The following is an 18,556-nucleotide window of genomic DNA, read 5'->3' on the forward strand; positions in this document are numbered from 1 at the left end:
GCTCTGAGCAGAAAGGTTTTTGCACTGATTATTAATTCTTAGATATTTACGCTTTCAGCAGGAGTAGATAACATGCCAGACATTACTCAGGTTAGTTATGGTCTCTCCAAAGGAAGCATTAGCACTGACAGCTGCAGTTTTCACAGTACTGCATGCTCACATGTGCAAACAGAGTGGAACAGCAAGAAGTTTCCATCCTGTGGATAAACCCTTTTAGCCTTTGATGCTGAGTGACTTTGATACGCACCATCATCCTCACTGAGGGCTCAGGATGTGAGCAGGTGTTATGTTGATGTTCCAGTTGGCAGAAGGAGGTTTTTGTTGACCATTGGAGATTTCCAGCCAGACAGTGAGTTTTGAAATGCAGACATCTGAACACCTGGTAAAGAATTTATCTCGACGAGAGTATAGACCTGAGCGGCTCTCGTGTTTTTTTCATACATCAATGCAATCTTTGTAGTTTTTTCCCTTCTTTAATGCAGAATATTTATGTGTTCTGAGAATTAGCCGCGACAGATAAGTTGTAGGATTTCTTCCTGAATTCCCCGTGCAGCCCCACCTCATCCCCTCCATCTGCTGAAGTCAGCCGTCACCTGTGTCTCTGCTGGTTTACAGGGTGCAGAGAAAACAGCCAGGTGGACTTCTCACTTCCAAATACAAGTCAGCCTGCAGCTAAGAAATGGTACTGAACCCAAATTACCGTCAGACTAAGACATGTTTACGAGTGCCAAGAGGACGCGTTCAGCCAGAAGCCCCCTGTCAAAGCTGCTCTGCCTCATATTGACATCAATGCTACAGTCCGCCTGAGGTGTCATTGAGCATATCAGTGAAACAGAAACTATTGATCCTGTCATCTGTTTCCTGCATGCCCTGGTACACAAAGAAGATATGAAAAAACAATTACCTTCTTAAATTGTGTGTTCAGTCCTCCTCTTTGCACAGTGGCATCCATTCTTCTGAGTGTTCTCTGCATCACACGCTTCGCCCTAGGCGCACCACAACACTCATCTTGCACGTTTGTATCTGATCAAGCTTTTCATTCAGTACAATTTACTGTGATTTTTGGAGGGGCCGATCCCAGAGGTGAACGGCTGTGCAAAAATGCCATTTTCTCACATAAATCAATTATATTTTCATTTCCTTGGATTTTAGTCCGTGGCAACTACAGATAATTTCTAAACCCGTCTTTGCCACAGGCGATCACATGGATCATGTCACGAGAAGCAGAATTTGAAACCCTCTGTGCATTTGTTACAGTGCCAATTATGTCTGACTGTATTTTCCAGGGTGGACGGACCAAATGTGCTCATTCTTCTTCGTAGATGGACTGTAGCCATACGGCACTTTTCTAGTCTACCGACCACTTAAAGCACTTCAGCACGAGCCACATTCACCCATTCACAGCAATTCAGTTTTCAGTATCTTACCCAGGGACACCCGCAGACTGGAGGAGCTGGGAATTGAACTACAGACCCTTCAATTAGAGGACAACCTGGTGTACCTGAGCCACAGCCGCCCCAGCTCTCCAATTATCATCATTCAAGTACACACACACACTATGGAGCTATGCTGGAGAGATGGCAAACATGCACAGTGTTCATGTAATGTAGAGTGGTTCTTCAGAGAGCACGGACAGGAGCTTATGTGTTGTTCATGCCAGGATTCCTCTCACTTGTTTGGCTGCACAGCCTGAAAAGCAAAGGAGTCTGACTGTGATCTCTGACTTTCACTGCAGCATAAAATCCAGTGTTGTGAAGCAAAGCAAATAGAATGCATTAATATGCCCGAGAAGGCCTGAGAAGGTTGTCATTGACCGGGAGAAGATCTCCAAAGGGCTGCTGCTGCTGTGTGTGATCCTGGCTCCACACTGAACGCCGCCTGCTTCAAAGGGAAGCTCCTCTAAAAAAACGCATGTTTTAAGCATCAAACACTCGACACCTGTTGGCTCGAGAGGTGCCTCCAAAAGTCTGTGGTGGAGGGAGGGAGCTGCAGTTGGATTAGATCATTTTGACGCCAAATATATGCGTAATAAGAGTATCCACACAGAGGTGGATTCACTACGTGGCACAGGTGGGCAGTTACCTGCGGTCTCTTCCATCAAAGAGTCTCATGAATTTGTTCCCTTTTTAAAATTTATCAAACATTTTTTTTCTTTCTTGTCACTCAAAAAGAATGAAAATCAGTCATAGATTAAAATGAGTCTGTCTACTCGTAAATGTGGGCTCGTCCACTTGGACGGTGGTTCTCACCCACATTTCCCAGAAAGTGGCCTGTTCCACCTGGGCGGACAAACAGCCCTGAACCGTGAGCAGCGTCTCTGAAGCGGGTTCGAGAAGAGAAGCACGAGGAGGGAACATTTCCATTTAAGGAAAGTTTGCAAAGGACATCAGACGGAGGAGCAAAAAGCACCTGACCTTTCTACAGGTGTGACGTTAATGGAGCAGGTTGAGCTAAGTAACGTTAGCAGCCTCACTGCTCCCTGCGCGGATCCTCCAGGTGATTCCTGCGTTTCCGCCATGAAGGTGGACTGGTTCTGCTGGGCCAGAGAGGCTGAGTGGACTGGATTTACTGGGCCAGAGAGGCTGAGAGGACTGGATTTACTGGGCCAGAGAGGCTGAGAGGACTGGATATAATGTGAACTGTGTCTGGTGAAGCAAAGAGCTCGTGGAGGACTTCGCGGTGCTCGAGGCCCAGCGGGACCTTCAGACAGGTGAGTCCGTTCATTGTTACCGAGCAACGCGTCGCGTGCTCTCTCTGCGGTGTTGAAACTGTGCAGGTGTGCGGAGTTTGTGTTGTTTCTGCTGTTGAAGTGCCTTCATGTCACCTGTCGCACCCGCCGTGGTGTCCATGACTTACTGTTGGTCGCTGTGTTCAGCTGAACTGAGTTTTGTCTGTTTTTCTGGTGATTGTTCGTGAGGCCGCTCAGAGGAGGGCTGATGGAAGCTGTTCTTCTAATCAATAATCAGGTTTGCACACAGGCTGCAAAATCTGTCTATGTAAATGAAGTTTATTGTTGGGTGTGGACAAACTGAGCGTTGGTAGATACCCTTGCATACCTTTCATATGGTTTCCGGTGTCTCAGGCTGACTGACGGTCCGAATGGACCAAACACACCATCACATTCTTCTATACATGACATGAGCGACTTTGTAGAAATAACTGAATCTCAGCTCAACACAGTATCAGCTGATAATCCTTAGATTGCCCTGAACACCAAAAAGATCCCACTGCAACACACAGGACAGTCAGATGAAACAGGCAGCCAGTGGACGGTGCACGCATCGGTCATCGACCTGCTGCTGGAGCTGAAGCTCTTCATTAGAGCAGTCAGAGTTCTCGTGTGGGTCTGTCCTTCAGTTCCGTGGCTTTAACTGTAAAGAGCTGCCTCCAGATACTTCTTGTCCATTAGCTTTGACTGCATTAAGCTCAGTGCAGACAGGCCTCACATTAGTGTTTCCTCCAACGCACCGCGACGACCCTGTGATCACAGGGCGCTGTCAGACCAATCCTGCAGGAGTATTCACCTCCACGCTGTCCTGCCGTAGTTCATAATGTTCCCAACACACAGGCAGTTTTTTATTCACCTTCCTCACTTGAGGCTTCCGTAGCTCACTTTGATTTCGAGCAGTAACAATGAACAGCTGCTGCTTCTTTCCCTGTAACTCTGAACCATCTCTGAGATTTGTTCACTCTTTCTTTTATGTGGTCTTTCTGCATTCGCCGCTGCTTCCCTCAGTTCAATCCAATCATGGCTTAGTAGGTGTGACTAAGATTATGGACGTCCTTCTGCATAGCTGCCTAGCTACACTCATGAAAACCAGCACCAGATCATCGATGTTCAGACTGATGCAGCTGGTCGCACGTGAACCTCGACCTCGACTCTGGTATGAACTGGAGAAGTCTTGGGCAGAATCGATATGTTGGTTGGTTGTTTAGGACGAAACATGCTCACAGATACAAACTGTCTCTGAGTCCTCAAGTACAAGGACATACAGTGAGCTCCACTGAATTTAACACAAAGCCGTGGAGCCCCGTGGTTTGCTTCATTTCCTGGATGAGATGAACCATGACAGAAACAAGCTCTGAACCAGGCATGGGAAGCTCCCTTTATGTAATCCCGATTGGTGTGTACAGCGACCTAATGTACTTTTGTGATTGGCAGTGGCTTGTGTTCGCTGTGTTTAGGAAGTCCCAGCCTCCCCTCCGCATTCTTTTATTGAACAGCTTCGAATGTTTGCTTTATCTCACAGACGCTGCCTTTCCCCTGCAACCCCTCACTTCCTTTTCCTTCCCTTTCCCCCGAGAGATGAGCATAGATTACGATTCATGCTGAAAGGCAGAACGAATGCGTCTTCTTTGTGTTTGCCTCAGACAGCAGGGGCAGAGCCTCTTGGTAGTGGCTGTAGGTAAAGTCCTGAGCGTTGCTGAAATGTTGGTTTTACAGCCACTCAGGCAAACGTATTTGTCACCACTCGTGTCCCGTCCTCTCCCGAGACGAGTTCACATAATAATGAAATGCAATTATCACAAGGAAATAGTTTTTCTTTCTTTTTTTTGGGAGTAGCCAGTATTGGTGTTTGCGGCTCTGTCGCGCCGACTGAAATGAACGTCTCTGTGAATAAATCAAAAGTGAGCATTGTTGGCAGTGTTTGCTCGGCCTTGTGGAAGCAGCCGAGCATTTGGTGAGAAGTACCCGGCTGTCAGTTCATTAATGCAAATGCAACAGCGAAGTACAACCCGTTTCCCAAGGGATGCAGTGTTGATTGATTTCTATTTTTACTTTTCTATGATGGCAAAGTGATGAAATGATAACTGGCGCTGGCTCACTGATTACTGCCGCGTAGATCTGGATTTGTTGACTCTTACCAGATCATAACTTGCTTTTTAGCCTCTTTGGCAGTTTTGTTTTCTCAGTCCGTCTTCCTGCTTCTCTCCATCCTCCCTTCATCATTTCCCCTCACATACGGCCCAGCAGCGCAGCACCGAGTACAGATATAACTGCCAGATGGATAGGTGGGGGTTGCCTTGAATGTCATCCAAAATCCAAATCCGAGCGTTTTCCTGTTCTCTGACACACGGTCTGCCACACAAACACATGGAACAAACACATTAGAACTGGGATCATATATCTGCAGCTGCTTTCAAATACATGCTGTCGAATGATTCGTTTTAAGTGTGTTTTTGAGGCCGAGTGCAGGTTTTTCTGCAGCGCTGACGTCTCTGCGTGCTTGAAAAACTCTCTTGTGGATATTCTTTTGTCACATTTGCTCAAACAGACACAAATGCCTCGGATCCACCAGGTGAGCCAGGTGGAGAGCAGCCACAGCCTATCAGTGTCAGGGTCAGCGTCACGAGCGTAATCCTGAACCTGGTTTAGTGTGCAGAGACAGAAAGCTGATTATCAGCCACGACCACTTCTGCGTCACCCTGACTCACACTCGTAGCTAAAGCCTGTGGTTCAGACGTCACAACTCTGACTCCGTTCCCACGAGTCCAAACTGCTTTTAGACCGTTTTCAGCTGATGTTTAAAACAAAGTGTCACAGTGACTGCAGTGACCTTGAAGTCTGTTCATGTAGGATTTCATCATTTAATTATCTTTTTCTGTGCAAACCTGCAACTTCAGTATTACTTATTTCACCTAGTTGCTTCATGGAAAGCTTAAAAGCCTAGTTTATCTAGCATAACAGCACACTCTTGGACCGTAAAACATTCTTCCAGCACTGAAGTGTTGCTCAACAGAACATCCCACAGGTGGGATTTTGGAGTCAAGTCATCTGCCTTCCTTTATGTGATCATCTGAAGAACAACGCTGTATACTTCTGTATCCCAAAGTGTCCATAATCATGCAACAAAATGAAACCCTTTACAGCAAAATGCTTTCTGTTTCTTATCCCTTATTGCTGTGCTATGCGTCTCTCAGAGGATCCCTGACTATAAAGACAGAATATAACAGGAAAACACTGAGCAAATGTTTTGCACGAGAGAGTTGGCGTCTTTCATCGGCCTTACCCACGGCTGCATGTTAATCATGTTTGCACGTAGCACTGGTGCTACAGAGGTTAAAAGTTTAGTAGCACAGACCACAAAATTGTACCGCAAGTGTCTGTAAAAACCACCACAAATAGTGCAGTCCATTACTTAAACAGGCATGTTTGACAGAGGGGACATACACCTCTGCTGCACACCACATCCTTACAGTATCGTAAAGTGTGGAGGAAGACTGTTGCATGACTTCGGAGGTGTGAGTGCCTCCCACCACAGGTACAAACAGAGAAATCTGCCATCACACAGACAGTGAGGAGAGAAATATTGATCAAATCAAATCTGTGGGGTGTTTTTGTTCTCCGATTAGTGATTCACACAAACAAACATGAGAAGCGGTGTAATAACTAAAAACAGATCCAAAGGATTTCCTTGTTCCTTGCACACTTTACATAAGAATAGAGAGTCTTCAGACATCAAGAAAAGATGCTCGTTGACTGTCTTGACTTTTCAGCACTGTTGTGTTGGAGGCTAGACTGTTAGTTGCTGGACTGGTGGCAGCGGCCTGGTAGTTATGGATAATATGATTTTCGTAAGAATCACCAGATATACTGTATTTACTTTGTAAAACACATATTTCAGCTACTTTCAGTTGGAACTCCAGCAATCTCTAGAGCATAACCTCATTTATCAGTTTTTACAAACACTTTGTCACAGATGCAGAACAGTTCAACCCAATTTAGCAATCTTGGTTGGATCATATGTTCAGTGCCACAAAAACCGTGTTCAACTTCAATAAATGGTTATAACAGGAAGCAGAGCAAGCATTGTGAGGCTGAACAGTGGGAAGAGCAACAAAATCAAAGGGTGTTTTTCTTCTACAGGGATGAAAAGAGTGTAAAAAGCTTGAAGCACCCAAACAGTTCAGAAAGCAGTGTACTCATAGGTGCTTTGAATAAAACCATCTGCTTGGCACAACAGCTTCTGAGCCCCGCTGTGGACAGTACAGAAGACAGAGCAACAGGAAATGAGAAGAAAGACAGAATGTGCCTCGAAGGCTCCATGAATGAGATACTGGGCTGAAGTGACGTTTCCACAGTGATACCGTATCCCGTGCTCCAGGATGCTTGTTGTCAGGGATTGCTGTTGTGTTCAGTTGGTGCAGTGGTCGTATTACTGAGAGAGCTCCTCGCCGCCGTGCGGCTCGGCTGACTGTTGCTGTCACAGAGGCTTGTCCCTGTCAGCGAGATAGATGACATTCTAGCTACCCTGCTATCTACTTGATACCTGAGAGACAGAGACACTGGTGATGCCCTTCAGAACGCTCTACACCATCAACCCTGTGTGTGTCTATTGTCAGGAGAGCACCATCTTTGTGTGGGTGGGTGCAGGCGTGTGTGTCTGCACATGTCGTGGAAGCGTGCAGGACATGTTCTCCTGCACGTATGCATGCAGTTTATAAATATGACCACCCTCTTTAATCAGGTAACATTTACAGTATGTCGGAGGGAAATTACCAGTGACACTTAATCACGGCACAGCAGCTACTGCTGCTCTAGATGAGCATGAGCCGTGACAGGCCGGTCCCTGTTTGCCTGTGAACACACCGCATACACATGTCTCCTTGGCTGAATATGAAAGCAGGCTGCCATGTGGAGCATTCATGTAAAAGATATTATGTTAGCCAGAACAGTTTAGCTGGTGCTGCACAATTAATGGCTTTATATCAGGGAAATGGAGCTCCTGCAGTTCTGATTGGCCAAAGGGTGTGTGTTGCTTTAAGGTAACCATGGAGTTGGAGCGTAATGGTCCTGTCGTCTGTGGGAGGCTGCTGGTTTTAGTTTGTTCTTCTATGTACTTGAAAGCTCTGTTGTCAAGCAGAGGTGCAGCACTTGAGTCCGGCTGCAGATTCGAGGACTTGAGACTTGTGTGAGCGTCGCTGATAAAGACCGAGTTTAACTTTGACTTGCTGACTAGAGACAGACTCGAAAGCACTTCCTATTCTATGGTTTTAACGTGTGGACTTACTCTCACCTCTCTCACAGTTTCTAATTAACTGTCGTCCGTTAATTCTAGTTTTTCTTGTTTTTATTGTGTTGATGGCAAAATGTGTCTGCAACCAACATTCTCAAAGGTGATTTATGCATAAAAGAATGAAAGAATAATTTCATACTAATCCAAAGCAACAGAGTCACCTGCAGCTTTTCAGGGGTCCTGATAAAGTTGTGTTTTGAATCTGTTTTTTTTATCCCACGTCACAGTGTGTCAGCTTGTGCTTTTTGTGTCATGTGATTCAGTGGGGATGATGGAAGTCTGAGGTCTTTGCTCTGCTGTCACACGGTCCCTCAGAGCCTTGTGAAAAGCAGCAGCAATTACAAGACAAACATATGCTTCAGTGACAATCTTGATGCCAAACATCACCTTTTACCTTTGGCACTTAGCGAGCGCGGAGCTGCCAACGGCCTCACTTTGAGCCCATAATACGGCTTCCTGAGCACCCAGCGCTCACAGTTAATAATGCACTGCTAGTTGACTGTTGAGGCTGCCAGACCTCAGTAGTGACCGCGGCCACGCGACCATCTCCCTCCACTTTTGCCTTCAGGTGGGGAGCCTGACCTTTGTGAGCGGCCAGCTGGAAAATGTCAGCGCGGCGTAAACTGTTAGCGATCTCAATTTGCGATGGCATTTTCTGAAGCCAGACCCTTGGGCAGACACTGAGGGTTGTGCCATTGTAGGTTGTGCATGTGTGTTCACGAGTGTTTATTTACATACGTGTGAGTGTGTGTGTGGCTGTCGACTCTGACTTCGATGCAGTTTGACTGATGTGATGAAGGTTTGACTCTGCACTCACTCGTGTTCACGTCATTTTCAGCCTCGTTCTTCTGCTTCTTCCTCTTTCTTCTCTCATAACTCTCCAGCTACGGCTCCACACTTTCACTTTTCTGTGCATCTTTCACCTTCACTGGCGTGTTGATCCTTGTCTCGCCATCCGTGTCTGCTGTTACATAAGCTCTATGTGTGCGCAGTGTATGCCTCAGATTAAAAGTCCAAACACTGGCCCAGTCTATCTTCCAAACAGACAAAACAAACAGCAGATAAAGAGAATAACGGCCGTCTCAATTAGAATATGTATGAGTCCTTTGAAAGACTTAAGTATGAATCAGAAAGTCTAGTCAGTCTTTCAGCCGCGCAGCCTAAAAATGGAAGGTTTTCTGTGTACAGTACGATCAGCTAAATCCCCCCGGCTGTTTGGGCCTATTACTGAAAGAATGTCTAGCTTTGACTGCTGAATAATGAAGGCAGCCTTCAGGGAGCTGGGCGAGGCGACCGATACAATCTTAATGTTGTCAAATCCGCCAAACAAAAGGAGGGATATCAGCGGCGAGGATGGATGCGGCCGTTACAGGAAGGGATGGCCTCGCAGATAGCGCCGCTACAAATGGCAGCCAGGACTGTTTGCCTACCGACGCTGTTATCTTTGAAGTGAGCAGGTTTCCTTCCACAGGGTGGGCTCAGGCAAGCAGCCGTGCGTGGTGAAGATGTTCCTCCACTCAGGGCAAACTCACATGACTGGAAACCAGCCAGCCCAGGTTGTGTACACAAGCACTGAAGCTGCTTCAGGGCCTATTTTTACATTTCACTCACATCTTTGAACGGCGTGCAGTTCAGACGCAGCGATGTGAAAGGCTTCCACTGGAAAAGAAGAGTGTCATCCTTCCACAATAATTCCTCCTTTGCTCTCCTTTTCTACAGCTTCAATTGATAAAAGACACGTTTCCACCGTCTACTCTGCGAACTGTATTCCACTACACCAACCTTCCCTCAGGTCCTTACTGTACTTCTTAAACTCTCTTACCTACTAACGAAGCACTCATTTTCTCTCTCAGTCATTTTCCTCCAGGGTTCACCTTGTTCAACTTCTTGCCAGTACATGACCTGGCATTGACTTCCTGAATAATGCTTTAATTAGGGAGAAAGCTCAGAGGGCGATCCTGCCGCAGACCGTGAAGCACCGCATCCATTTCAGGGCTTTCCCTCCATGTTTGTGTGGCGAAAATCCTGCGAGAGAGACGCCGCGATGGAGAGATGGAGGGAACTTCAAATTAAACTCCCACCTGAATAAGTTATGTCTTTCTAATAGACTTCAGGAAATAGTCATGAATATATAAAGAGGAAGTATGCATTCATCAAACCCTTCATGCTGGTCACACAGTGAAGAGGAGAATTGATAGGCAGAGTGAGGGGAATAAGTTTGGGGGGGGATTGCAGAGGCTTTCAGGCTGAGGATGGAGATGTGTGAAAAAAACAATAAAGAGTCGCATGGGATTGAATTTAAAATGCCTTTTTACAGAGCTGCTCCAAAACAACATGGAGGGAAACGTCCAAATGAGAGTGGCACAAGTGAGCCTCCATCAGACGAAAAGCAGATCAAATGGCAGAAAAAAATCAACTCGGGCATCATCACCATGGACACTGGCTGCATGAAAGCCATGAAAAAGTCCAGACTGGAGAAGCGTGCTGGTACACCCTATCATCACCAGAGAGGACGGAAAGATGGGAAACAAGACAGAGTGTGACAGCAGGAGAGACTGTCGGAGCAGAAAGCTTTTAGGGATCTGACCTTTAACAAACAAGAGTTGGAGGTCGGCTGGCTAAATGCCATGCAAAGGAACTTTCTGGAAATCTGTTGGCAGGCCGATGCGGATTGGACGGGGAGTACTGGAGAAAGTAGAAAAGAAGCAGACTGGAGCGCTTTGTTTTCACTGTCTGCACGAAGAGTTTGAGGAAAGGTCAGCAGGAGGCAGAAGGGAAAGACACACACTGTTGTTGTTACTGTCTTTAATTCCTGATGAAGATGTAGAGATTGACACCAAAACGTAAGAGAGAGCTAATGAATGCTTTTGGATTTCTGTCAGATTGTCGAGGCGGCTGCACTGCTGACATACTGCATGCTTTCATGTGACGTGTTGTCGCTTCAGTGTCCGACTCTCCTCAGATAAATAGTTTTAATAAGAGATCACATCAAAGAGCGGCTCAGAGTTTTATTCTGTTCAAGAACAACCCTTCTGTCTTCTGTCGCAGCATGTGTCGTCTTGCCGCTCACTCTTGTTCCGCGAGCGGCTGATTGAGTGGTCTGTTAGCGTCTGCCGTTGGCTTGTCGGGGTCTGCATGAATATTCCTGGCGTGAAGCAGGTCCCTCGGAGCCGGGACGCTGTCAGGGGTCGCTGTCACAGCTGATGGGATTTACTGCTGACAGATGACTTTGTGAGAAAGAGGAAGGGCCACCAGTGTCACTTGACATCTACAGTATATCTCAATTTTCACCCTCAAAGACACACTTATGAAGACACACACACACCGTTGTAACACTGTATATATGAAGTCTGTGGAAGTGTTAGGCTTTTTCTTTTGTTGGCCATTTGCATGAGATACTGCAGAGAAACACTGAGTGAGTGCAAACACAGTCAACACAATCGTTTTCCAAAGGCTTTTCTTTGGTCTGGAGGCCTTGTGATTCTCTCTGTGTGCACTTGGTGTTCGAGGGAGGGTTTCTGTCTGTGATAGATTAGTTTCCACCATCACAGAAGACAAGATGGAGTGCACCAATTAACATGGCTTTTGACAAATGAACTTCAAGATGGAGTTCACTAAGGAAGCAAAGTGCCGGGATTTATAATATATGATGTTTATTATGATAGATGACCGTCTCAAAGTCTTGCAGAGGAATGAATGAACTGTTGGTTAATTGTAAGGTTGTAGTCACGGGTTAGTTAGAGCCCAGGATTTAGCCTGTTCCTCTTAATGTTTAATGCAGCAGTGGCAAAAAGGCAAAGAAGTGAGTGAGCGAGTCGTGGAGTGTCTGCATGTGCTCTCTCTGGTCTAAACCACTTGGGCGCTGATTCAGTTTCTGTAAGACAAAACCAAACCAAACCAGCCAGCCAGCAAAATATTACTGGGATGGTGGTTTATACGCTCGTCTGTGACTCAAATCATCCGTGGATAAAAACATTGTTTATTGGCAGTGAAAGCTAAATGTCTTCAGCATGAGGAGAATTCTGGTTGAACTAATCAGAATTCAGCCTGGTTCACTGCATCTAAAAGCAGCTGACAAGAAGGAAAGACAAAAAGAGAGAAAGTACCGTTTTCCTCTGAAAGGATGACAAAGACAGTGCAGCAGCACTCACAACAAACTCTGCTGCTCTCCCCTCCAGCAGTGGATCGAGCTGGAGTGGGCAGGACCAGAGAGACTGGAAAAGTACAGCAACAACATCCTAAACGGGCTGCCTCTCTGTGACATTTCAGCTGTGGCTTCAGGCTGTGTGTGCGCGTGTTTGTGTGCATGTGTGCGTGCACATGAGCATGTCTGTTTATGCGTGTCGCTCGGGCCCTTCCAGAATTTTAAGGCTGACGGTGTTGTAAGACTAAAACTCATGCTTTGCTGTCAGGACAACGTCTTTAGACGGACGCTGGAGCGATGCTGACACATACTGTAACACAAGCAGCTTCAGGTTAGCTTCACCCGAAGAAGACACAGCTCACGATGCAGCGACAGACAGTGGACGTAACGATGGGAACCTCAGGAGCACCAGCACAGAGTCATTAAAGCACATTTCACCTGGAGTGCAAGCCGTGGTCTGTTTGGTCTGCGTAGCATGAAGTCGCTCCAAGCTTCCTGTGCTTGAATCACATTAATTCAGTGACATGGCTGTGCTGCATATTTGATGAAACTTACAATTGAAATGTGTGACCTACAAACAAGGAAGGAAAAGCTACTTCTCATCTTTTATTCTCTCCTTTATACTATTTGTTTTGTGTGTCTCGCTCTCTCGTTGTCTCTCCATGTTTCTGTCTGTCTCTCACTGCCAGAGATAATTATAAGGCTTCATATTAATTGATGGTATTACATGCCTGCAGGTTAAAACACCAAGAAAACATGATGAAATAAACAACAATCACATGTAAAACGGCCTGTAGTGGAAACTAAGATGTAACTCTGGACACGTCCACGGTCGCTGTGGACTCCTGAGAGGCGGCTCTTATGTACGCAGTGCTTTCACCTGAATGCTAATGTCAGCGTGCTAACATACAATGAAAATGTTAACATGCTAATGTTAGCAGGTAATGTTTATCATGTTGAACAATTTTTAGTGTGTTAGCAGTTGTTGCTAACACACGCTCATAAAATATATGTATAAAAAATGAAAACACAGCTGAGGCTGGCAGGAGTTTTATTACTTTAGCAAATATTTGGATATAAACTAAAATATGGGACAAAGTGAAATAACCCACTGACCTGCTGGTGTTTCTGTGGTCAGTATCCTCAGGATGTCACCACAGCTCCTCTGTTTCCTTCCTCTGTGCTTTTCCTTGTACTTTTTGTGGAGGATACTGCAGATATAACTGCTGATGATGATGTGCCTGTGATGCCTCGTGGAAGATGGTATGTTCATGTTCACGAGCCTTGATGGACGATACTGTCCACTTTGATTCCCTGGTGCGGATAAGTTGCCAGAGGCTTTGTGCACGTGCACAAAAAGATGAAGACATGCACACGCTCACACACGTTAACAAACAGCTTTGATGGCACCAGAATTTTTCTATTTTAATCATCAATTCTTGAGATGCAATTAGACAGCCTGTCAATCAGCGTGTGTGTGTGTGTGGGGGGGGTTCATGTGGCTGTCAGCATGTGTGCATGTGTGTTTCCCTCTCCTGAGGAGTAATTGCCAGCGGTGCTGCCACAGGGCCTCCGGCTGGAAGTGAGCAGCCAAAGACAGGCCTGAGAGGAGCAGTGGCAGTAATTGGCCAGAGCAGGCCTGCAGAGAGACATACTGTATGTAATCAGAGAAAGACCAGAAAAGTCCCGCTGAGGCTGAGAACATGTCTTCTTCCTGCATACAAAAGAGGGGAGACAGAAACACAGATACATGGAATGTTCTACATGGAGGAAGGCTAACACTGAAAGTCGACTTGAATAAAGGAAACGTCAGCGTCGGTCGTTTGTTTAAAACTACTGGAGCGAACTCTGAACTCAGATAATTACTGTCCTTTCCAACGAGCTCTGGTTGTATGACTGTGTTCGGTAGCCAAGAAAGAAGTGACCGTGCTGTCAGTGCATCATGTGTGCCCTGTGAAAAGGCTGCACAGAGCGTCTTCATCGTCTTCATCAGAGACGAGAATCTGAACTTTCAGGCTGATGCTGATTTAAATGGTGAGCTAGCAACAGAAAACATGACTGCAGACACTTCAGAGGAAGAGGAGAGGTCTGAGGACTCGTAGGAATAAACCCAGTGCTCTCATGCACGGCTGGAAGGTGTGCGTGCGTGCGTGCGTGTATGCGTGCGTGTGCGTGTGTGTGAAAGCACACGCGAACATCTCGTGTTCATGTGTTTATCAGCAAGCTGTTGGGCTCGATTCCCTGCATCAGCACTTGTCGGCAGCGAGCCCCCCCCAATCCATACTCTCCCTGTCAGCCAAATGCTAATGATGCCAGGGCCCAGTCCATCGTGGACCCCCCCCCCCAACCGGCCGCCACTTGCGCCACCTGCATCCCCTCCATCTGTCACCAACCGCTCCACCATTTACTTTAACAATAATTTGAAATATTCCACAACGAGCCTTTCAAACAAATCAGTGGTTTACAAGGAAAAACATGGAGCGATCCCTGGAAGGGAAGCAGGCTCAGCGGTGCCTCCTCCACCTCCTCCACCTCCTCTGCCACACCTGCACTTCATCTCAGCTGGAATCAAACTGAAGCTGCTTGAGATGATTATGTACCTCTTTTAGAGAGAATTTCCATTAAATTACAGACTTATGAACAACACGGTCATTATTGACGGGCCTTAACCGAGCTGAGCTCAACCAGAAGCTTCTGTGAGCGTGCTGCCATGAACGAATGTTTTCTAAAAAACGGTGATCACTAATCTGTATTAACAGTTCAGTTTTCCAACGTTAGCTTTGAGCTTGTTAGTGAGAGTGCTGTCGATTGTTCCTGCTGTAGCTCAGTCTGTGGCAGCAGCATCCATCGCAGAGCGAGCTCATATTTGACGACGTCCCCGAGCCCACAAGTGAAGGATAAGCAGTTATTGAGATGGTGAGAAGGAAAAGTTAGATGTGAAATGAAACTCAAACACACAAATACACAAAAGGTGTAGAAGAAGAGGGACAAAGAGGGAGGAAGAGGAGACTGACACTCATAAGTTTGACGAATGGAGGGGATGCAGGGGAGCATCGCTCAGTGAGGAAGACGTTGATGTAAGCAGAAGGATGAGTGCAGTGAAAGAAGAGGAAATATTTTCGAATGAGGACACAAAGCACAAACGCACACATGCGCGCGGACACACACACACACACACACACACACACGCAGGCACGCATATGTGTGGAAGAATGAAAACCTTCCCTGACTTGTCATTTTTTGCAGAATAGACACTTCTCATTGGTTTTCCATCTTAATACCTCCACAGGCAGCTGGCAGGCAGCGGTACTGCACTTCAACACGCTGTCGAAGGAGCAAAAGACACCAGCTTCGTCAAAGAAAAAAAATGAAATGGTTTTTAACAAAAGTGCGCTGATACTCACACGCTCGTGTTTCCAGTTGGATCAGTTACTACTCGAGCTAATAAATGTTTCAGCCGTCGAGGATCCAACAGTGTAGAAATGACTTATTGATGTCTGGAAGTCAATTCTTAGCATTTCAATCAGAAAGTAATGGAACGTTTTTAGTGCTAACTGAGTCACAGAAGAGACGAGAAGTCACAGGTTGTGATACTGAACACGTCATGAACGTAACCGTGTCCAAACGGGGGTCACCTACACGTCAGCACTGCTCTGTTTAACACACCTGTGGATGGAATCCAGTGACAGATCATGTCGAGCTGCTCGTGTCACACTCTGTAGGTAAAGCTCTATATCCTCAGGACAACTGTTGAGTAAGTGATGACCAAGTCTGAGCTGTAGATATGGTGTGTGTGTGTGTGTGTGTGTGTGTGTATAATCACAGGTTATTCACAGGAAGAATTTTACATTTGGCATCGCTGCTTTCCAGGACGTATGAGATCTGACAGGTTAAATATAGTGTAAACTGAGAAAGCAGGAAATAACAGAGTGAGACTGAAAGAGAAGAGAGTGAGAGGGGCGACAGGGTGAGATAATCTCTGTCTGTGAAACAAAGGAGACAGTTTACACGAGAGCAGCCTGATTGAACCTTTGTTAAACCTGCTGTGGATTTCACATGTGCAGCGGTTTGAGGGATATTTTCCTCCTGTGCGTGTCGGAGCGACCACCTACAAACTTTCACATGTCTCAGCACATCTCTCAGCAGCCTAATTTGAGTCATTGCGTCCATAGAAAGGCAGATGGAGCAGGAGACGCCTGACAAACGGCCTGTTACACTGACAGTGTTTTGGCTGTGATCAGTCTGCCTTTGCATAATTAAACTTTCCACCAGACACCCAGTCAAAATGAAAGCCTGAGATGTTACAGCTTCTAAGCACTGCCAAGGAACGCAAGCAAGGTCACTTTTACACACACACACACACACACACACACACACACACACGCACACACACACACTCTGTGTATAAAGAGACCAGATGGACGCTCTACACCAGCTCGCCTGCATGCTGCACTCGTGTGACCCTGGCCACCTGGGCTCCGGAAGGTGACAGCGTGTCTCCGTAGTAATAAACACACACTCACATACATACACATGCAGAAATATCCGCATGAATGCCTGTGCATGCACACACACACACACACACACACACACCTGGACGCATAATATGCAGAAGTCCAACAGTGGCTTGGTAGCGACCTCCTGATGTCCTGAGGACCAGTCGTTGGAGCTTCGTTGTTCAGGCAAACGTGTTGGACTGTGCTTGTTAAGGCTGCTTCATATTAATGATGCAGTGATGAATAATGGGCCAACAAAGGCACTGGAGCATGCAAAGCATGTGTGATGTGAACTTAAATACTCTCAGCCACAGTTTGAAGGAAACAGAGATGAGCAAAGGCCTGCGTGTTACTCAGAAGACAATTTTTTATAATGCAAAGCCTGATTTTAGGAAAGTATTTTTCAAAGATCACACGTTAATGAAGCAGTCAGTGCTGTTTTCTCGTCAACATCCTGCTGTGAAATTACATGTGAAGACACATTGTGAAGGCAGAGCTGAGTGTGACCACAGCCGCAGTGGTTTCAGCCAGCTCACTTTGGTATCTGGTGGGCTTGATTCCCAGAAAACAGGCCCCAACGCTCGCCTCCAGGAAATAGACTGCAGCACACGCATTAGCTAACTATTAAAAGATACAGACGCTCATAGGAAATGAGTGACAAGTGCCACAGAATGAGAATATATACATGTTCTTAATGAATTCATGGAGTGCTGAGTCAGTGTCAGAGAGCAACATGATTATCTTGATTTCTGCTCCATTTGCTAAGCAAACTCTCACTCTGACAAAGACGTCACACACTTCGCTGCACCGCGTTCTACGTTGGACGCCATGTTTGCCACGTTCCATCGATGTCACGTAAAAAAGCCTCATGCATAATTCAGAGATCATCACTGTGTAAAATGTATACATTTCAAAGGGTACCATCCATTTTTGATGAAGTATAGAATACTTCATTGGAGACGGTGCTGGGTTCTGTTAGTGCTGCAGTTTGAATGCTTTCTCTGTAGTGATAATCAGATCTGTGTGTGTGTGTGTGTGTGTGTGTGTGTGTGTGTGTGTGTGTGTGTGTCTGTGTCACAGCACTTCCTGTCGTCTCACTGGAGGTGCTCCTTGCTCAAAAGTAATTTGCTGATTTTTCTTTTCTGTTGTTTTTCTGGTCTAATTACAGACGCTGACTGCTTGATTGGCTGCAGTCTCAACAGTTTACGGGTTTATCTGTTCTGCTGTAGCTGACTCTGTGTGTGTGTGTGTGTGTGTGTGTGTGTGTGTGTGTGTGTGTCTGTCAGAGGTGAAATTAACTGCAGAGGTAATTCATCCAGTTCAGACAAAGAGAAGCCTTTAACTTTACCACGAAATCCATAAATAAATATGGTGAACAGTCACAGATGTCTTCTGAGATTTACAGAACAGTTACTCAAACACTCTACCTAAGTACAGTTTTAGGGTACTTGCACTTTGCTTAAGTACCCAGATTTTGTCCTACTTTATGTTTCTTCTCCACTGAATTTAGTTTACAGCTGTACTTACTAGTAAAATTGCATATTAGCACTTAGCTGTGTAGCATTTGTATATGAGCAGCTTGTAAATTATCATACGTAGCTGGAAATTAAATGATGAAATTAAAGAATGCAAAATAGAGAAGACTCAGTTCTTGCTAATATGTTAAAAATGTACAAGCAAACATTTCCCCAATAATTCAGTAGTATTAGTCCCATACGGACGTGCTGCAGTAATAAGTCTTCTGATGCAGGCGTGTATTTTCCTGGTGTTGTGGTGTTACTGCATCAGGATCTGAAGACGTCCTCCTCCACCTGCACTGGGAGCGTCGCTGCTGTAATGGACCCGAGTACATGTAGTGTTTCATGTGAACACACCGCAGCACGTGTCTGCACCCTGGT

The 18,556-nt window shown here is 46.0% G+C and overlaps 1 protein-coding gene across 3 annotated transcripts in view; it reads left to right on the forward strand.

Moving 5' to 3' along the window:
- The window catches only part of nrg3a (neuregulin 3a), a 312,192-nt gene that overhangs the window by 59,607 nt on the left and 234,029 nt on the right, over positions 1–18,556 (forward strand). The gene's annotated exons all lie outside the window — the stretch shown is intronic.

The sequence above is a fragment of the Chaetodon auriga genome, chromosome 11 (assembly GCF_051107435.1).
Source record: "Chaetodon auriga isolate fChaAug3 chromosome 11, fChaAug3.hap1, whole genome shotgun sequence".
Taxonomy (NCBI): domain Eukaryota; kingdom Metazoa; phylum Chordata; class Actinopteri; order Chaetodontiformes; family Chaetodontidae; genus Chaetodon; species Chaetodon auriga.